Consider the following 22,521-nt stretch of genomic DNA (forward strand, 5'->3'; position numbering starts at 1 on the left):
ATATCGTTTGATCGTCCACCTGTTTCTTTATTAAAACGGAACGGCTGTGTTTTTCCATCTGTTTGTCTGTGTAGAGCCAGGCCGACTGTGTTTTCCGTTACGTTTTCCTTTATTCCTCGCGTCACTGAACGCCTCCACCCACGATTCGATAAAAAAAAAAAAAAAAAAAAAAAAGAAAGAAAGAAAACGCTCTCTTTCGTGACCCGCATTTTCTCGAAAATAATCCATCATGATATTCTTAATATCGATTTTTATCCGATGTATACGCACGATGGACGATCCTTTTTAAATTTCCAAACCTTTTTTTTTTTTTACTTTTCAAATTTGAATCTTCCAAAAAAAAAAAAAAAAAGATAAAAATAGAATAAAAATCGTTCGTAGAAACGTCGACGTGCTTTAATCAGAGGAGATACAGAAACGAATGAAGACAGAAATCTAATCCAATCTGACTTAAGTGCGAAAGGAAAATTAAGAAAAGTCTTCGTGGAAAAAATGAAAGAGCGACGAGTATGTTCTTCGAAAGAACACGTGTGAAGGAATTCGTTATTTGATCGAATTAATAATATATAAAATGTATATTTATATATGAAACGAAAAATAAACGAGATCTAACCTAACCTAATATAATTGAGGAAACTTTTTTCTGAGAAAAAAGAAATAACGAGAAAACGATATAAAATCAAATCAAACAAATAAATAAACCAGATCTTTGCCAAACCTAACCTAACCTAACCTAATTGAGAAAAGTAATTAAGAAATGTGGAGAAAGAAAAAAGAAAGAAAGAAAGAAAGAAAGAAAGATTTTTTCAAACCGATATAATCGAAGTCAAACAAATGAAACGAAGCAAAGTGCAGGAACATGTATCTTCGTCAGAGATACGGGAAACGAAGAAGGAGAAAATATCGTTGAAGGAGATACATTCAAAAATTGTTGATCTGGATTTTTGGACACTAATGGACACGAATGAGGGAGGATAGAAAAAGGTCGGTAATTTTGCCTCGTTTCGTGGCATAATCCCACGAGCCAAGCCAGGCGAATGGACAAGGGAATTATGAAATTTCCAACGTTCCTTTTTCATGCACGTGCACGCGTGTTGGGAATTCCCGAATTCCTGTTTAACACCGGGCCGCTCTTTTCACCGACTCCCCCTTAATTAAATTCGATAGTTTTTTTTTCTTTTTTTTCGTCGCGTCCATCCTCCTCTTCCACCACTCCTCGCAATTCCATTCGAGCATCCTTGGATATCTCAAATTTACCACTTTTTTTTTATCACCAGTTTCACTGTTTGCCGAATCCAAGGAGGGCGTCGAGATAAAAAAAAAAGTAATTTTTTTCCAGGCGGAGATTCTTCTAATTATTCCTTCGATTCTTGCCAATTCCAACTCGTGCACCCAACTCGTGAATGATGTTTGCCACTTTTTTGTCATATTCGGGAACTCGTTTATCGAATTAAGCACGACGAAAAATAACGATGAGAAGAGAATTTTTGCTCTTCGATTATTTTCTAATTCCAAGACTTTTTTTTTTGGAATGGAAAGTTTACTATTAACTCGTTCGCGGCATATTCCATCTTTAGAAAATTTACTTTCAAAGGCGAAAAAACTGGAATTGCAATTACGAATAAACAAGAACGTGAATAATCACTCAACCTTCGCCCTCAATTCCTGAAAATTTTCTTTCAAAGGTGAAAGAATGGAATTGCAATTCCAAGAAACAAAAAAAAAAAATCGAATAATTACCCCGATTAGCTTCAATTCTCGAACTATTTCATTTTAACTTTCTGATGGAAAATTTTCTTTCGAACACGAAGAAACGGAATTGCAATTCCAAAAAGCAAAAATCGAATAATTGCTCCAATCACCCCCAATTCTTCAATTACTCCATTACTTAACGAAATGGAAAAAATTTTTTTTCAAAGGCAAGGAAATGGAATTGCAATTCCAAAAAACAAAAATCCGGACAACTATCCTTAATCCCGATTATCCTTAATTCTTAAACTATTATTCCATCTTAACGAAATAGAAAATTTTCTTTCGAAGGTGAAGAAACGGAATTGCAATTCCAAGAAACAAAAAAAAAATCGAATAATTACCCCGATTAGCTTCAATTCTCGAACTATTTCATTTTAACTTTCTGATGGAAAATTTTCTTTCGAACACGAAGAAACGGAATTGCAATTCCAAAAAGCAAAAATCGAATAATTGCTCCAATCACCTTCAATTCTTCAATTACTCCATTACTTAACGAAATGGAAAAAAATTTTTTCGAAGGCAAGGGAATGGAATTGCAATTCCAAAAAACAAAAATCCGGACAACTATCCTTAATCCCGATTATCCTTAATTCTTAAACTATTATTCCATCTTAACGAAATAGAAAATTTTCTTTCGAAGGTGAAGAAACGGAATTGCAATTCCAAGAAACAAAAAAAAAATCGAATAATTATCCCGATTAGCTTCAATTCTCGAACTATTTCATTTTAACTTTCTGATGGAAAATTTTCTTTCGAACACGAAGAAACGGAATTGCAATTCCAAAAAGCAAAAATCGAATAATTGCTCCAATCACCTCCAATTCTTCAATTACTCCATTACTTAACGAAATGGAAAAAATTTTTTTTCAAAGGCAAGGGAATGGAATTGCAATTCCAAAAAACAAAAATCCGGACAACTATCCTTAATCCCGATTATCCTTAATTCTTAAACTGTTATTCCATCTTAACGAAATAGAAAATTTTCTTTCGAAGGTGAAGAAACGGAATTGCAATTCCAAAAAACAAAAATCGGATAATTGCTCCAATTCTTGATTGCACTCCACCTTAACGAAGTGGAAACTTTTTTTTTTTTTTTCGAAGGCGAAGGAATGGGATCGCAATTCCATCGAAAAAACGAAAATCGAGTAATCACAATTACAATTCCATCTTCCAACAGAGGGGGGGGGGATTGATTTTCAAATTTCGCAATTGCGACAAGAAAGAAAAATAATCACTTAATCACTTACCGACTTATTACGCATTAAACGTCGAGCAGGAAATCTTACACGGCCTTGGGATTTGTCTTTATTATTCCCCTAGAGCGAATCACGGATAATAACGATAACAGGTTCCTGTGCACGCAACGCGAACGAAACGAGCGTTCTGTGCCGCGTCCGTACCGACGCACTCCCCTGACCTGCCCCCTGGATACGGGTCAAGGCTACGTGCACCGACCCTATGCAACTTTCTAACCCGCCCACTCACCCACCCGCCTTATCCTTTCGATCGTCCGGTTGAAAGTGCTCGTTCGTTCCACCGCCTGTTTCGTTGCGAAGATTCGAAGACGAGAGGAGAAAATGTGTGTTGATGTGAAATTTGTATCTAACCTAGAAACGAAAGATTCGAACGAATTCGAGCGCGTATGTGGTAAATACGTTTAGGTGGGAAGTAATTTCAGTCGATTGGAATATTTCTTTGAGAATCGATCCAATTTATAAAGGAATTGCAAAATTTCTTTGAGAAGATGAAATCGTCCGAACTTTTCTAATCTAATCTACTAATCTGAAAATTCGAAATACATCGAATGAAATGTTATACATGGAGCAATTTGTTCTCGTCGTTGATGGAAAGTTTGTTTGAAATCGGTGTCCAAAGTTTCCTAATCTAACCTAATTTGAAAATTCGAATTCGAACGGAAACGTGCAGAGCAGATAATAACATCGAGATACACAATTCGCGAGAAATAATTTAAATTCGAACGAATTGAATTCTGAAACGATTTTTCAGAATATTTCCTAAAAAAAAAAAAAAAAACTAAAAATTACTAGAACCACCTTTTGCTTTTTCACTATTCCCCTCTTCACGAGCCAAAATTTGATTAAATTTACTCTATCTAACATCCCATCATACGTTTAATATTTATAACCAATTAAATCTCTATCAACAGATCAACTTTACTTTTACACATCGTCGTACACGATCAAAAATTTTCAATCGTTAAATATACGCGATCTCCTCAACGAAAAATACCAATTTTCCCAAAGAGCTGATCGAGAAAGGATCGCAACCACTTTTCTTCCATCCTGTTTTACCATCCTTCCTCCGTCGATTTGCCATACCGACAACCTTTCAGAACCACTATACACAATCTCTCTCTCTCTCTCTCTCTCTCTCTCTTTCTCTAATCCAATTCTGTTGCCAACGACCATCCATCCAAAGAAGCAAAACTACTCGAACAATTCCTCCTTCCTCCTCCTCTCCATTTCTCTATCATCCATCATTCGATTATATGGAAACATATAATCTCGTCTTATCTCCATCCATCGAATCGGTGGAAGATCCACGATTTGGAGGGGGAATTTGGCAAATGGAAAATGGTGGAGGAGGCTCGAGTTCCTGTTGCATAGGCCTGGTCAAGGGCGGGAACAAGCGTGGAAACATTGGAGGATGCATCGTTTAGAGGCTTTTCGAGACGAAGAGGCCGCGATTCGAGAGGACACTCGATCGAAAGTGGCTGTTCGTCGTCTGTGCCGACCTCTTCTCCCATCCTACCACTCGCCAACCCTTCTCAGTGTCAGGTGTTTCGAAGAAGCTTGACTCTTGATCGACGTCTCGACGGAGGAAGATGGACGGTGATGATTTGTCCTCTCTCTCTCTCTCTCTCTCTCTTGCGAGAGCAATGTCCATCAACCCTTTCGAGTTAAAGTTTTTCACATAAATTTATCGAAGGGAACGAATTAGATTAAATTGATTGAACTTTTCGATTATTTCGCATTCATTTGATTCATCAATTAAATGAATGAGAAAAATTGAATCATTGGATCAATGATCGATATGTTACGAGAAATATTTTTCAATCCTTTCGAATTTATGGTTAATTTTAAACGATCAATTAGACTTTAATTGATCAAATTTACAGCGAATGAGAAATTCAGATTGAATTGGATTAACGAATCAATGATTAATCTTAATCTTGATAATATCTTGAGAGAGAAATATTTTTTTAACCCTTTCGAATTCATATTGGACGAATCAAATTTACAAATGAATCAGATATCAATTATCTTCTTTACATCTGCAATAGGAAAACTTTTTAACTCTTTTGCATCGTATAAATTTACAACGAACGACAAGTAATCACGATCGTATAATATTTTTATGGATTCGAAAAGTATTATATATATTTCGATAATCCGATGATCATTTCTTCTATCGTGAAATCGAAATGAAGAATAAAAACGATGTAGATGTAGATCTAATCATCGAAGAAACATTTCGCAAACTTTATCCATATCGTTCAATTATTTATGATCAACGCACGGGGACATTTTAAACACATTTTCCCCTCGCTTCTTTTATCAGCCTACCTTCAATCGTATCCACGATTGGATTGGATCACAGCTCTGAATGGATACGTGGATAGAATTACGTTGTTTACGTTCGGGAGAGGTAGTGTTCGAGGTAATCTCCTCCGCTTAATTCGAGCAAAGCCAATTATTTATCCATTTTAAAAGGGGTGCTGGACCTCGTGGTTTGAAAAGGGACTATTATACGGGATATATTTGGAATGGGCGAATCGCTGGATGGAAAAATTTCTCGAGACGTTATTTTCCTCGTCGTGATCCGACTCGAGTGTTTTTTAACGGGTTTATCAAGGCAATCTATACCCAAATTCGATTCGGCAAAGGTCGGTGACGATTCCTTTTGAATATGGATGGGATGAACCGGCCGAGAAAGGGAAAGAGAGGGGTTTCGCCACTTTTAGCCTGGCAATGTCGACTTTTAACTATTCTATCCTCTCCTCCTCTCCCCTTATCAATTATCTATCACGTTTCGAAAGATAGCGGTTGATCGCGGTCGTTCGTTGCGGAAAGTTAGCCGATCGAAAGAAGATTTTGTATATGATGGAATCTTTCACATTTTTGCGAAAGCAATTCCGTAAACAATTCCTCTTTTTAATGGATTGTAACGGAATTGTTATTTTTTGATATATTTTTTTTTTTCGAAAAAAGCAATCGTTAAGTGGAATAATTTTGGAATGGAATGGAATTTTAATATTTTTGCGAACGCAATTCCACAAACACGATTCTTCTTGAATTGAATTTCAACGGAATCGAATTTTTGCGTTTGTATAAAGGCGATTCCGCAAGATTCTTCTTAAACTAATCAAAATTTAATACTTTTGCGAAAGCAATTCCAACAACAATTCTTCTCGATTGAATTTCGACGGAATCGAATTTTTGCGTTTGTATAAAGGCAATTCCGCAAGATTCTTCTTAAACTAATCAAAATTTAATACTTTTGCGAAAGCAATTCCAACAACAATTCTTCTCGATTAAATTTCGACGGAATCGAATTTTTGCGTTTGTATAAAGGCAATTCCGCAAGATTCTTCTTAAACGAATAAAAATTTAATACTTTTGCGAAAGCAATTCCAACAACAATTCTTCCCGATTGAATTTCAACGGAATCGAATTTTTGCGTTTTTGCAAAGGCAATTCCGCAACATTCTTCTTAAACGAATCAAAATTTAATACTTTTGCGAAAGCAATTCCAACAACAATTCTTCCCGATTGAATTTCGACGGAATCGAATTTTTGCGTTTTTGCAAAGGCAATTCCGCAAGATTCTTCTTAAACGAATCAAAATTTAATACTTTTGCGAAAGCAATTCCAACAACAATTCTTCTTGATTGAATTTCGACGGAATCGAATTTTTGCGTTTGTATAAAGGCAATTCCGCAAGATTCTTCTTAAACGAATCAAAATTTAATACTTTTGCGAAAGCAATTCCAACAACAATTCTTCTCGATTGAATTTCGACGGAATCGAATTTTTGCGTTTTTGCAAAGGCAATTCCGCAAGATTCTTCTTAAACGAATCAAAATTTAATACTTTTGCGAAAGCAATTCCAACAACAATTCTTCTCGATTGAATTTCGACGGAATCGAATCTTCACATTTGTGTAAAGGCAATTCCATAGAATTTCTCTTGAATAAAATTTTCTATGGAATCGAATCTTTGTTATTTTTAATAAACGCAATTGCACATAATTTCAATGGACTCGAAGCTTTGTAAAAGCAATTCCATACAATTCTTCTCAACTAAATTTCAATGGACACGAATTTTGATATTTTTTTCGAAAGAGCAATGTTGTTAATTGGATTGGAAAAACATCGAAGAGCAACGTTTGGACAGAGATTTATTTAAAGAAAAAAAAAAAAAAAAAAAAATTCGTTTCATCACGAACCATTGTCCCATTCGTGGCGAAAGGAATTTCGTTGCTTGCGTAATTTCCCTTGAAAACTCTGCTCGATAACGCATCTGTTGGTGGTGGAAAATCCTTGTCTCGCGGGCTATGTTTCACCATCATTGATCGCCGTGTTTCCACCACTTCGTTCTGTTATTCCCCGATAGTGCGACTCCGCCAAGATTTATCCGTTTCTTCGAGGGAATTTCCTCGTGCAAGAAGATTACAACATGTTTCATAAGGAAAAATATAATACCTTGGTCATGTTCTTGGATCAATTCGAAAAGGATTTTTTTCAGCAAAAGGAATTAAATAACAGTAACAATTATAGTATAATTTTTGAAATACTGTTAGATTTTCTTTTTTTTTTTTTTCACAAATTTATTGAATTTCAGGTTAAAGAATTCATTTTGTAAACGCAATGGCCGTTATGGAGAAACAATTGTGCGAGAAATAAGAGTGTTGAATGGGGATTTTCTAAAAATTTAACACTTCGAAGTAACTCAAGAATTAATTACACTTAACGAGATGTTCGTTATAATAGAGGAATAATTTGGGAAAGGAGTAAAAATTCAGCATTCCAGTATATTCATTGGGGAGAAATGGAATTTAAAACGACTATGCTAACATGGAAGAATTATAGTCAAGAGTTTGAGGCGGAATCCTTAAAATTTTTCGAAAAAAAATCTTCCATTCCAAATGAGAATTATCCAATATTAATAAAAAAAAAAAAAAAAATTATAATTAAAAAATCTCAAACAAGATTCGTCAAAATTTTTTCCAAAAATTCGTTCCAAAAATAAGAGTTATAAAATAATCTCGATTTATTGATCAATTGTCGAAAAATTATATAATCAATTTTAAAAAAAATTTACCGAATAAGAATCAACATAGCATCGAATATCGAACAATACTTGACAAAAGCGATTCCGAACGAACTTTTATACTTTAAACGTATCCTTCGAGTTAAACGAGAGATCAGTAGAATAGCCCGCGAATCAACCGAGCGCCAGTGAAAAGGGTCAACCTTTCATCAGCCTTCCCGCACAGTAACGTAACCAGTTGAATTTTCTCCCCTCTATCGCGCGATAGCCTTCCTTTGTCTTCTGCTAGTTCCATTCTTCGACAGCTTGGAATGATTTTTCAGCAAAATTGAAATCTATCTTTTACTCGTTCGAATTAAAAAGGAAGAAATATAATAATTAACGCAAACGAAATGTAAATCGAAATGAATTTTTTGTTAAAAAATTTTTGGTAAAAGAAAAAAAAAAAGAAAAAAATTGAACGAAGCAATAAAATAACATTATCGTATTTGATACATTTTCTACACACTTGTTGGGATATTTAGTAGTGCTTTAAAGAATGTTTAAAAATGGTATACACGATACTCGTGTACAATACGTATTCCACATCGTATATTTTCTTTTACGATTTATTTATCGTAAAATATTTTATATTATACATCGTGACGTAATTCATCCACAGAGAAAATTACCCTCGTAAATTATTACTTTGCAAAGAGATTCTGGAATATTAAAGTTTTCACTTAAAATTAATATATCGATCGATGGAACGTATCATAGGTTTATTAAAAACGTGCTCACTTTCAACGCGAAATGTTTATGCATTTATGGAAAAATCTTTGTAGAATGTAAATTTTAATTGCAATTAAAACAATCTATTGATAAATTGTCCACGGAAGTGTGGACAGATTTTTCACAATTTTCCCGGCAAAGGAAAATTTAGTGTCGAACAAGGGCGGGAGGTGGGGAATAAGTTTTACTAGTGAACCAACTTGGTAATTGGTAATTAAGGGTGTTCGTTAGGGTTTCAACTTTGCCGCTCGAGGGAAATTAATATTTTTCGATTTATTTCGTTTCGAAACTCTAGGCAATGTTTCCAAATGACTGGATGCGAGACAGGATACAAATATCCTGTCGATTATAAATCACGGGGTATTAGGTATATTAGAATTTATCACTTGTGAACTTTATCCAACGTTTGGAATGTTGTACTTGAAAGTAAAATATCATCGAGAATATTTTTTGCCTTAATGGATTTTGCATTCGGAATAAAAATTAGTAGTTGGATTGATTAATTTGCAAAAATTTTACTCTTCTAACTCGATAGAAAATACGAATTTGACAGTGAAGATTTTAGAGAATTATTCTTAAAAATTATTTTTCACGAGTAGATAATAAAATTGAAAGTGAAAATAGCTTTCAACGTAACTTTCACTTGTCAAAAATACTTTCAAAACTCTCTTCAGAGTTTCTGAAATATATACTTAGATATCGTATTCAGGAAAGCTAGTAGTTAGTCGCTTACTTTCAACGTAGTATCCATTTGCAAAAAATCTCGAAAACAATTCTTAAATTTACTCTCAAATGGATGCAAAATAAAACATTTGATAGTAAAACTCTTTGATTATTCTTCAAAGTTATTTCTCGTGAAAATTATCATTGGACAATCTCAACGTGGTTTCCATTTGCCAAAAATATTCTCAAAAGCGATTTTCGAGAATTTTATTCTCAAACGCACTTTTATCTTTAAATATGAAAATTTTATTATCTTCCAACATAGTGTACAGCTTGTGAAAAATAACTGTCGAGAATTTCAAATTATGAAATATATTTGCATTCCTTGCAGAATAAAATTATTTAATCACTTGTGAAAAAAAATACCATCATTTCATATTCGCATCCTAAGTTAAATCTCGTTTCCAATCTATTTTTCCCTCTTTCTCTATTTTGCTCTTCTCCTCGATTTACAAAACCATGAAGTACAACAGCATAGACGAGAACAAAGATAGACAAAATTTTAACAATTGAGGTTAAGAATAAAGTTACTGCAATAATTTATTACTCAAAGTATCGAATAACAGCGAATAATTACAATGCGAAAAAGGAATCAATTATAATGGCTACGAATAAACGTTGTTCGTATAACATTTTAATTATTTAAAGTAACTTTATTCGAAATTTTTAACTAGTTACTTTTTCAACTGGCCAACTCTGGACGAGAGATTGCGCGTGAAAGAGGAAAGATGTTCGGGACGGTTGGTAGCACTTGATTGGCCTCTAAGTAGAAAAGTCCATTAAACATAGAATCATGCGTGCGTGTGCACGCGCCGATACTCACGAGATCGCGGAGCAAGCCTTTCGATCAACGAGGGATTCCAATCTTGAAACCGGGTAAAGTGAAACCTCTATCAACAAAATTTTCTAATCCTTTTACTTTAATTTGATTAAACGTTTATTCGTTCCTTCAATTTTCTTCTTTGTATCTTTCGAATTTTCCATAAATGCGATTTAATAACAAATCCAGCGATAATACAATATAGTGATATAATGTAATAAAATTTTATCAAATATATTCAATATATATATATATTTTTTTTTCAATGATTTGGATCACATTTTTAATGAATAAAATAAAAAATCTTTTACAAATATAAAGCGTGAAAGTCTTTTGTATAATAAATATTTATTGGCAATCTAACCTAACCTCTTTTTACTATTTCGTCGTTTTTGCTTTAATATAAATATATTTTATTATTCAGCAAGTAGCAAATAATATAAACTTTAAAACGTCGTTTATTGCTTTCCAAATTTTTTTGAACGACGATCCATAAATATATTAAATATTATAAACTTAATTATTATTGATGAAAAATAAAACAAGAAATTAAATCAATTATACACCACGTTAAAAAGATTATAGAAATAATTATAATAAATGATCGTGATCGGTGAATTTTTCCAATTATAATCGAATCAATAAATGAATAATGTAAATCGTGAAGGAATCGTTGTTTGTACCGATGACGCGCGAAGCGGGTCTTAATCGCGTTTAGAATTGTGCAGAAAGTGGTTCAAGTACGGGGCCAATGCGGCGACATACTCTTCTCCCCGAAATAACGATTGCTCCTACACTGTTTACCTGAGAGACGAACTATCGATTACAAGCGGCGATAAATATAACGCGAACTAAAACCGGCCGACCTTCTTCCGTGGGCATAGTCAATGCTCGTTTTCAAGGTGCCGACTTTCCTCTACGTGGCCTACGTAACACTGTTAACAATGAGGAATCACGAAAAGCCTCTTCTTTGGATCTTTTTCTCGTGGAATAATTGTACTCTATTGGTCCGGATATGAAAATAGAAAATTTTTTAACTTTTCCAAACTTGGCAACCAGAGATTCTCAAAAAAAATTTAATTTAAAAAAAAAGAAATGAAACGTCTTCCTTTGATTATCATTCGTGATAATAATCGCATTGCATCGGTCTATCTGTAAGAGTAGAAATTTAAAAAATTTTTAAAACTTGGCGATGAAAAATTTTCGAAGAAATTTAATTTCGAAAAAGAATGACAACATTTTGGTCACCATTTGTGAAATAATAACACAATTTATTGGTCTAATTATTTATATGAATAGAAATTTTTTAAATTTTTAAAACTTCTGGATGCAATGAAAAATTTTCGAAGAAATTTAATTTTGAAAAAGAATGGCATCATATTGGCCAGCATTTGTGAAATAATCACTATCTGTTACTACTTTAGCTACGGCATAATGATAAATATTTTTAAAATTTTGCAAATTCAAATTTTCAACGAAATTTTCGAATAAAAGACGAAATGTCTCCCTTTGATCACCGTTCGTAGAATAATGGTCAATTGATTAAACATCAACAAAGAAAGAATATTCGAATAAAGAATTCTAGATGTAAACAAGAAGATTCAAAGCAGCCAATTCTGTTTACTCAATTTCCCTTGTTAAAACGAAGATGCAAATATGAATTATATAGACTTGATCGAAATTGATCGAAGCGAGCGTAAACCGAGCTTCAGTCATCAGAAGCCCCCAGTATGATTCTCGAAAGAGGTTTAACCGACGCATAAATCAGCCTGTTGGAAAGACATGGATGCACGGTAGGTGCACGATCGTAAACCGATGTCCAATCTTATCGACCTTGTTTCTCGTTTATTAATCTGCAAGAAAATATTTGTCCGTTCAACGTATATAACGAGAGCTTCAGAAGAATTAATAACCGACTTTATATAGAGAACAAGTAGACAACTAGAAATTAAAATATACTTGGTAATAAAGCTAGAGAAAAACGCGATCGTTTTTATTCTCCGCAATAATGAAAGAAAGTATAAAATAACGGGATGTAAATTAATTTTGGACATACCTGAATATTCTTTGAAACTCTATATAGTTTTAACCGTTTCTTATTATCGCACCTTAACATCTTGTTCTCCTTAAAAATAAAAGAAAATGAATAAGTGAGAAATACGGTGTAAATTAATTTTTACACGCATCTAACTTAACCTTTAAATATTCTTTCAAGGTTCGAAACTTTATATTCTTCATTTATTTTAACCTTTCGCTATTCAATCCTCAGAAATGAAATTTACTCCAAATAAACATTCTATGATATTGTTCATATTAAATAAATATCTTTTATTGAACACTTACAAACATTATTCGTACTTGAAACGTTAAGAAATGTTTTCTTAAATGATCAGTGTACTGTAGGTAAAGTGACACGGCGTATTACGCACTTAAATCGTGTTTACCGACTAAGGTCAGTTGGACCAGCTGGATATTTAATCTTGATTCGCACGCAAAATTCTAACCGTGATCCGCTGGGTCAAGGTACACTTTATGCAATTGCACGCATTGCTAGAAGATCGTCATATTCGCATCTAAACAAACACATCTTCGATAAAACGTTTACGAGTCTCAAATTAGAATTGCTTAGAATCGAAAAATAATTACAGAGTTCGATTAATCGAAGAAGACTTGATAAATTCACTCCTATTAATTTTGTGCTTGTTCAATTGTTATCTTATAAATAAATGTTGAAAAATTTCAAGATACAAGAGAAATAAAATTTTTATTTTCAATTAATAAATTTATATAATTTACGTTTCTCTTTTTGCTTTGATAACGATATTTTCTCTTAGTTTTACTTTAATTTACTCCGGATTTATAGTAAGATCGATCAAATTGACACATTTATAGCTCCCAGAAGATATCTTTGCAATAATTAACGATCGATGAAGATTAACTGCTTCGAACGTAGATAGTGATAAATGAATTATTAGATATCTAATAATAAATTAATCGACAGAAGACAAATCTATCCGTGGTAATAAATTAATTACTTAGAGTTAGAGAATTCGATAACTATTTTATCGACAATTAACCATTTATATAAGAGATTATTTCGAGGTTTTGATTTTTCTCTGGTTATAACGTTTCTACGGATCATCACAATTAATTGACAATCTGACCTTTACCTTCGTGTAAGTAGTTGAAACGAGTTCCATAGTTATCTCGATCGTTCGTTGGATAATCTTGATGGACAGAAGCTAGTTTTGCCAGACGATGCAGCTAAACACGACCACAGCAAGTTACATAACCTCTTTCACCAGTCGTTCCTTCGCAATTCAAATTTCTGGGTACGAAGAAAAATCGTATCGCGTAATTTCTGGTTCGAACGATGTTCCACGATATCGATATCAATCGAACAATAAAAAAATCCTCGCTTTGTTTCTCTCTAATCCGAGAATCCTCACTAGTGAAACAGTGATGATAGGTTCAACTGCCATTCTCGATTCGATGCTATAGCTCCGTCGATAACAACTTTTTAAAACTTCTCGCGTTTTCTCATGTTCTTTCCAATTCAATTTCTCAATTAGTTTTCAATTTAATTAATCTCTTTCCTCTCGCTTTTTCGATTTAAAAACTCTTTCGCTTTTTTTGAAACGAATACTACTATTTCGTTCCACTTACCATATTTTATGCATTTTCTTGATCGAAGAGCAAGAAAAGAAAAAAAAAAATATAATTTCGAGATTCGATATGTAGTTCGAGATTGTCAAGATTGTCACGAAAGTCAAACGAATTTCCAAAGGTGTCGCGAATTTGCAAAGACTGGTACTGACTATTTATTAAACGACACGCAACATGATGAAAAAAACGTTTTTTTTTATTATTATTATTTAAGACTGCTTAAGAAGAAGGATTTTATCGGTCAAGACACGCACTATTGCGAAATATTCCGCGAACGAAAAGCGAAACTGCAACGATTACCGGCACGATTGGCCCCGGATATCGCGTGTCTTCGTGTCGCGACTCGTTTCGTTCAGGAACCTGGCCCAAGGCTGGTCTCTAGTTCCACCTTCGTACCACCCATGGCTATATTTTTATTTAGCTTATTTATTCAATAGAAACATAACGAAGCGTGAACGTGATGGAATAATAAACGTCAAAAGCGTTTGAATAAATCTCTTATTTCTGTTGTTTGATTAATAGCGTGTATGTGACATAATCGATTTTACGAGTGAAAAATGATCTCTTGGATGGAAAGAATATTTTAATGATTTATTTTTCATATTCTGAAAAAGATTTTTCATGGAAAAAATTGCTTCGCTGTGTTTCGTATATGTGTAAATTTTCTTTAAAATCAATATTTTTAGGTTAGGTGTAGGATGTTTTACGATTTCTCATCAATTTGATATAATTGATTGTATCTACAAAAAAGATAAATAAAAGAAAAATGGAGAGAAGAATAAACGTAATATAGAAATATTTATTATATTATCAGGATGAAAATATGTAGATGTTTCATTTCGAAAAGTTTTCATCATGAAAACTTTAAAAATTTTCGAAAGATGAAGTATAATAAATTTTGATGGCAAGCAATCAATTCGACTTTCAATTCGGACAGCAAACTGTCTGTTTCTTGTCTTTATCAAAAATTCCACTCTTCTTTTGAAAAATTTTGAAATTTTTATTTATCGAAAATAAAAGAAAAAAATCAAATTTGTACGAAATCAATTATCGAACAGAAATAAAATACGATAAAAGAATACTGGAAAAACACTATACTTTCCGTTATCAATCGAACAAACGTATCATTGAGAAAAGAAAAACGACAATCGCGTCTCCGACATTCATTTCGATAACATTTCCGACGCTTTCTGGTTCCACTTCGCCATTTCTTTTCTCTCACGGGAATACAACCAAACCTAACCTATATATTTCGATTTTCCAATAAGATTTTGACGGAAAAATCAAATTGATACCTTTTTTTTTTATTCTTCTTTTTTCGTCACTTTTGAAATTTAACTAATTTTACATACATTTATCGATAGAAATTAAAAAATTTATCAATCGCAAATTTCTTTACTTGCTCTTCGTGCAAACATATTCGAAAAATTATTAATATATAGGCTGCTATATTTTCTTAATTTCAACTTAACCTCTTCAGAGACACTATAAGATATGAAAAGCATAATATTTACTCTCAAAACAATAAAATATTATTAGTACTTTGAGTTTTTTATTAAAAGATTCTTTTATTTGGAATAATTTTAATTTAAAAAAAAACTAAATGTGTATATATATATATATGTGTGTATATGTGTGTGTATATATATATATACCTGAGGAGGTTAACTTTTGTCAATAAGTACATATATCTTACTATTTTTCTTTAACAAAATAATATAAAATATTAATGAAAAATTCGAAAAGAAAAGGATGAAAAATTTGAAATTGTAAAAAAATTCTGGTCGATTCATATGACGTTCACATTTTTCACAAAAACGCATCGAGTATGTACAGGCACGTAGCAGAGGCAGGGCCATTATTCGAGAGAATCGTCGGCCTCCTAATAACGGAGATACCGTCGTTGATTCGGTTATCTCGTTGTCATTCAACTGGATCGTTCCGTATTCCACCCTCGTCCAGGAATATCGGCAATTTTCAATGATCGTACCCGGCAAACGCACAATGCACGAAGAAACTCTATTAAATTTCACTGGGAAATGAGGCGTCACACCACTGTCTCGATTATCGGTTCCGTTTTTCGCCGATTGCCTATTCCATTTCCAAATGTTTGCTTTAATTACTCGGAATTAGATCAATATTTTGATAGGTACTTTTTTTTTTTTAATTTTTCGAAAAAGGAGGTTAGAAACTAAAAAAAAAAAAGAAAAAAAATGAAGAAAGATTTTTAATTTATTATATAGACGTTTATATAGACATAAAATTCTGATCTTTATGCAATTTTATATTTTTATAAAGTTTATAAAGTATTGATTTAACAAGATAAATAAATTAATCATGTTAAATTTAAGCATAAATTGTTTTATAATATAATATAATATATTTATATACACTTAGAGGTTAATTGTTTAAATTCAAAGATAACTTTTTCTGTTAATTAAATATTTTTTGGAAACACAACGAAAAAAAGAATATTAAAAAATAATCGAAAGATTTATCCATAAAGTTATCGAAGAAAGCAGAAACAAAACGAAAGAAAAAGTGAAGGGGAGTGGGTCGTGACGAAATTTAATTAGTCACCGATAGAGTGTGCGCGGAAGAATGCGCAGAAGTTTTCCTTCAAGGCGATTTTCAGATTTCATTCAATCACGAAAGAAAGAAAGAAATCCGTGTCACGACTTTCCGTTTTCTTTTTATTTTTCTTTTTTTTTTTCTTCTTCTTCTTCTAAATCACTCACTTTTTATTCTCTCTTTCTCTGTCTCTCTCTTTGCGTCTCAGTCATTGCTTCGAGAAAGGAACAAGCGACAAGAAGGCTGTGGAAAACAATTGTGAAGAAATTAATTAGGAAACGTGAACGCCTGGCGACAATTAGTGCACACGATTTCTCTGTTAACAGATCGATTTTTCTGCATTGTTTCGATCTCGGTTCACTCTGTCCTGGTAACCTTATCGCGCTCAAAGAATTCACCGTGCTCAAAGGCCAATCGCCCAACATTTATAACGGTTTTATATATGTGTGTGTATGTGTGTGTGTGTATGTATATCTGAATAAAGGTGTTTCAGAAGTTAGGTAATAAAACTTAATTGGAAATTTCTTAAGTGATTTTTCCTTTGCAAAAATTTTAGAGCGGATAAAGATTAACTAATTCAACTAATGCAACTTAACCTAATCTAACCTAATCTAAAACAACTAATTCGATATTATTGAATTATAATTCAACACAGATAAAGAATTTTAATTATTTAATTGTTTTTCGTAATAGGTTAATCAGAAGATTTGTGTATTAATATTTAACAATAAATATTATAAACGTTTCCAAATTGAAAAAGAATAATGTACTCACTCACTTCTTGAACACCTATAAACTTTATTCGATTTATATTGACCAAAAAATTGAAATTCTCACTTTTTACTACTCAAAATAGGCAAAAGAAGTTGCGTGTAACTACTAATATAATATCGTGATCGTGTTATCGCGATATTCTGCACGAAAATCTAAACTCGTAAAGTATCTAGGGATTTTCGATGGCGCTAAATTTGAACATTTTTGGCTTTGAACGAAGAGAAATTACAAGTGATGCAAAACACTATTATTAAGTTACTTGCAATGGTAAGATTAAACGATATGAAAATCCACTTGCTTATAATTGTATATATTTTTTTCTATTTTTACTACTTTATCTTTACTATTATAGCGAAGAACAATTCAAAATGTTTCATCTTCAACATTCTCATTCGACGTTTGCTGCATCTACAAATAAACCTCGACAAGAAGCTATGAAATCATCGTTTCTCCAAGTATCGGATAAAAAATCGAACGAGACAAATGGAACTCGCGTTTAGGTGATCAAGTGACAGAGGCGAACAGACGGCAAACATCCACTTCCGTTCTCCTTTCTCCTTTCATCCTCGTCACGATTCCCTGGGGCCAGAAATAGCGGCTTTGGGGAAAATTCGTGTCAAGCCGAGGGATGATCGCGTCCGCACCCCAACCACAAGCAATCATTTTCCACCCCCTCTTCCTTTTCAACCCCTGTTTCTTGTTAAGCCATCTCTTTTAAGGATCAAAAATAAAGTAGCGAAATTTTTTTTTTTTTATATATAATTTTTAATGACAAAGAAACATTGTCTACTGCCTACAAGTACTACCTATAATATTTAAAGTGTTAATATTAATTTTATTAAAGTTTAATAAAATTAATATACTTTCTACATTGTAAAGAAAAATTTTTTTACCAATTTAATAAATAAAATCATTTAGTTGTTTTGAAATAGATATAATTCCAATAATCTTAATTCTTTGACAACATTTATAATATTACATAATATTTAATAATATACACATCATTTTATAATATTACCTATAACATTTAATTATATTATTTAACATTAAGTGGATATTGTTAAAATATTGAACAAGATTAATACAATTATTTGTAAATTTATGTTACTTTCTATAATATAGAGGAAAATTGAATTTCATTAACCAATTTGATAAATAAAATCATTTAATTTTTTTTGAGATTATAATTATAATCCACTTAACATCATATCAATGAATGTATCATGGACAAAGCATATTGCACAACAGAAATATGTATAATAAGATTAATATGATAATACATGTATAATAATGTTTGAGCATGATGTAATAATAAAGACTAGAAATTTATACCGCTTTTAAGTGCATTTTCAATAATGAATCACAACAAAAGAGAGAATACGAATAAATTTCAAGTGAAAAATTATCATTATCATTAATTTTATCCAATACTATAAAATAAAATTAATATCAATGCATTGATCTCATCGTTATATCATAATATTTTGTTTTTTAGATGATTTCCAACCCTTCCTACGGTGGATAAAAGTAATTTCGCGGGCATGAACGTTCCCTTTCGACTTTTAAATAACGTGACAAGCATTGGCGCTTTGCATCGCGGACCACGATGAAATTGGAAAAGTTTCCTCGCGATTCTTCCCCTTCAGCGTGAAGTTTTATCGAGAGCCAAGTCCAAGTTGGAGGCAATTTTTATTTTTTTTTTTCTTTTTTTTTTATAAAGAATTTAAGGAAGAAAGGGATTTACAAATAAGAAACGTTTCAGACATCTTTTGAGATCTTTCATTGATTGGAGGAGTGAATGTATAACAAATTTGTATCCTTTCGAAGAAGAATTGACGAATTTAAAAATAAAAGACTTGTCTTGAAACTAAATCTTGGAATTGAAAATCTAAATTTTGGATCAAACGAAACAACACATCTTCGTGACAATTATTTGAATTTTGAATCAAATTTATTTATTGAAAATGTTAAATGAATGAAAATAAAGGAGTACTTATCATTATAAAAGAATTTATAGGGGGAAGTGCAGAGTGTATAATCTTCTCTAAATAAGGAAGACACGTTGAAGATAAAAATTGGTATGAACAATTCCAAACTCTGGACAAATTCTGAAAATGTTAAAAGATATATAAATTCTATAAATAAGAAATAGAAGAAATGAGAGGATTGAAACATTGAATTTCCAATCAACATGAAGATGTAGCAAAGGAATCGATGGACAAATCTCTCTCTCTCTCTCTCTCTCTCTCCATATCCTCTTCCTCCTCTCCTTAAATTCTCAATAATTTTATAAATGGCAATTTTATGATTGGCCAACAACAAAACCACTCTTAACGAATAATTACACTCGGATCGATGGATTCTTGTTGTTGTGTGGTGGAGTAATGTAAAAGGTCGTTAAAAAGAGGTAAAAAGTACACGGTGATACGAAGGAAAACAAAGGGAATGACAAAGGAGGGTGGGGAGGAGGAGGGGGGGGGATTAAGACCGTCGAAAAATTGAATACAAAGTAATTAACCGGACTGAGAATAAGGATATATGTGTTCCGAGAAAGTGAGAAAAGAGGGAAGGGAGGGGAGGGGGAGGGGAAGAGAGATTGCGAAGTGGGACGTTCTAAAAATGGCATCTCTAAAAATAGACAATACTTAAAAGTGGAATAATAAAAGTCGCTCGAGGGAGGGGGGAGTCCCCTCCCCCCCCCTCCATCCTGCTCCCACTCCTCCTCCTGCTGCCTCTCCTTCCCACGGTAACTGGAAGGAAATTGAGGACGGGCAAGAGTGTATACAAGAGGGAGAGGGGTGGAGCGAGGAGAGAGCGAAAATTATCGCCCCTTCTTTCTCTGATTCTCTTGGACTGGACGAGGAAGGTGGAGGAAGGAAGAGAGGATATCTTGGAAACGGTCAACATATTGGTTGTTGGTGTATTGTCGGTTGGACAGTGAAGATTGGATGGAATTTTACGGATAACTTCCAGTCGAACAGATCTGTGTGTTGATGTTTTTTTTTGTTGTTGTTTCGTTTTCTGTGTTTTTTAAGGTAAGGAAATCGATTCAAGTTTCTATGAAAATGGCAAAAAAAGAAAAAATACTTTGTAATTCTTTGAAAGACATTTCACGATTTTCTAAAAGATATTTTGCATCTATTTAAAAAGTATTTCGCAGCCTCTTATAAAACTATGCCTTAAAAATCTCTTAAAAATTAAATTTGTCACTCCCTACAAGACACTTTGCAATCCTTTAAAAGATACTTTATAATTTCTTTAGAACGAGAATTATTGAAATGGAGAAGTTACAAAGAAGATAGGGCAAGTTATTCGTGTAAATTAACAAAAGGGATAACAACTCGAAGAAGGTTGAAAAACAATTGATATTGTCGAACGACTTCCAGAGAATTTCACCTTGTAATTGCGCAATATATATTGGCAAGAATAAAGTTTGGAATTCAATTTATTCGTTATATAGATCTGATGGAACGTTTCGTTCTTCTTAATATCGTTAAATTTATTCAAAAGTGCCAGCTATCCATCGTTTACCCTATCTTAAATTTCGAGCCAGATTCTATTTTGCCGGAAATACACTAGCTTTATTGCCTCGAAAAGTTACCAAACATTGAGCAAAAGTTTCTAGATCACTGTGTTATTTGTATAAGGAAAAACTTTCGTGTAACTCGGTTAGAGCCATTTCCAGTTCTCATTATGCAATTAGAAATGAATATCCATGGATTATTCGTCTTATTATTCTATTTTTTTCTTTTCTTATTCTTTAATTATGCACTTGATTGTAATCGTAATCGTAGCGTGGAAAACGTGTATTAGATTACCGATCGATGATAAAGTTGACATTCATTTTCAATCGGTAATATGAAAAAAGCTTTTATGCGATATTCTGCGTACAATGGAAATTCCACTTTATAATGCTTTCACGTAACCAAGCTACTCATGTAATAGTACGATCCACTATCTAACTATGATTTTTCGTTCGATTAATGAAAGTATAAAAAGATTTCACGAGAAATTATCTCTAAAATGCATAATATCGAATATTACAACATAAATATAGTAATTACTTATTTCAACATATATTTCTAATCACATCATATAACAAATATGTATAAGTCATCATTCGAACATCGTGTAAAATTGTATTTTCGTATAAATAAAGAGTTCCACTGTAAGTAGAGAAGAGAGAAAGGATATATAGAAATCGAAACAATTGTCCTCTCTCGTCGAGCATCGATGTCCAGTAATATTTTTCCCCCCTTTCTTTTTGATTTTAATTAGGAAAATACGAGGCTCGAGAATCGAAGATAGGTACAAAGAGGAAGCTTGGATTGAAACGAAGCTCTCTTCCACGTGCTTTAAATTAATTTACGAGAAAGATAGAACGTAAGGTTGAGGGAAAATATTACTTAACCTTGAAACGTCCTTGACACTCTCGCCCTCCAAATAAATAATTTTCTAACACGCAATGCTCGCATTGGAGGTCGACTATTTTCTCTCTCTCTCTCTCTCGTTTTCTTACATCCATCTTAACACCGAATTTTAAACGATAACGATATTTTTCGTTTTATTATTTGCAAAATTATCGTTAATTATCTTTAAACGGTTCGTTACAAGTTTCACCAACGAGAAAGGGATCGTGGATTAAAAATTATCGATTTATACGTACGTTTACGATTGGACAAGGTTCCTATCTATTGCAATTTCACTATTTTAAGCTGCAAATTGAGGAAGGAAAGCATCAGACACCTACACGCTAACCTTTACGCCTTCGAATCAGTGCCACGTGAATTTCCAAGAGGATTTAGTCTATTCTTAATTTTTTCAAAGTCTGACAAATTATTCTGATCTAATTATTTTCCTCGGAGAAGGAAATTAATACATGTTATTTCAATATTTAAATAATAATTATAATTATAAGCATTAGCATTCCTCGTTGAATCGACAAGGATTAACCGATGATTCTCGGCTAAAGGCGATTTCGAGCAAAAACAAAGAAAAACGCTGTGGCCAATCACAGTGCGCGTATCATGTCGCGCCGTGGCGTTGAGCACGAGTCACGTGATTGGCCAGCGTGTTTCCTTCAATAACTCGTGAACGAAGGCGAAACGAAAATTTTCGCGAAGGGAAAATTTGCTTGAAATCACCTCGAGA

At 32.8% G+C, this 22,521-nt stretch overlaps 1 protein-coding gene and 4 long non-coding RNA genes across 14 annotated transcripts in view; 2 read left to right on the forward strand and 3 right to left on the reverse strand.

Annotated features, from left to right (window-relative positions):
- eag (potassium voltage-gated channel protein ether a go-go) overlaps positions 1-22,521 on the reverse strand; it is a 73,745-nt gene that overhangs the window by 30,045 nt on the left and 21,179 nt on the right. For 2 of the 9 annotated variants that reach the window (XM_086905480.1, XM_086905479.1), the window contains exon 1: positions 13,530-14,143. The exons of the other annotated variants lie outside the window; for them this stretch is intronic. The gene's annotated coding sequence lies outside the window, so the exon portion shown is untranslated. Of the gene's footprint in view, positions 1-13,529; positions 14,144-22,521 lie in introns of those variants that run through there. 9 annotated transcript variants of the gene reach the window in all.
- On the reverse strand, positions 10,459-12,696 carry LOC147657997 (uncharacterized). The gene is made up of 3 exons (XR_015291370.1): positions 12,556-12,696; positions 12,416-12,484; positions 10,459-12,212 (listed from the first exon to the last, which is right to left on the reverse strand). It is a non-coding gene; the product is annotated as an uncharacterized LOC147657997 (long non-coding RNA).
- On the reverse strand, positions 16,240-17,537 carry LOC147657998 (uncharacterized). Its single transcript, XR_015291383.1, has 2 exons — positions 17,375-17,537; positions 16,240-16,839 (listed from the first exon to the last, which is right to left on the reverse strand). It is a non-coding gene; the product is annotated as an uncharacterized LOC147657998 (long non-coding RNA).
- LOC147657999 (uncharacterized) lies at positions 16,670-18,706 on the forward strand. 2 transcript variants are annotated; one of them, XR_015291381.1, is made up of 3 exons: positions 16,670-17,046; positions 17,453-17,637; positions 17,723-18,706. It is a non-coding gene; the product is annotated as an uncharacterized LOC147657999 (long non-coding RNA). The 2 variants fall into 2 exon arrangements; XR_015291380.1 differs by having other exon boundaries at positions 16,784-17,042.
- LOC147658000 (uncharacterized) lies at positions 20,057-21,907 on the forward strand. Its single transcript, XR_015291382.1, has 2 exons — positions 20,057-20,405; positions 20,633-21,907. It is a non-coding gene; the product is annotated as an uncharacterized LOC147658000 (long non-coding RNA).

The sequence above is a fragment of the Apis florea genome, unplaced genomic scaffold (assembly GCF_048593485.1).
Source record: "Apis florea isolate Af1SG1 unplaced genomic scaffold, ASM4859348v1 contig_2411_pilon, whole genome shotgun sequence".
In the NCBI taxonomy this organism is placed as follows: Eukaryota; Metazoa; Arthropoda; class Insecta; order Hymenoptera; family Apidae; genus Apis; species Apis florea.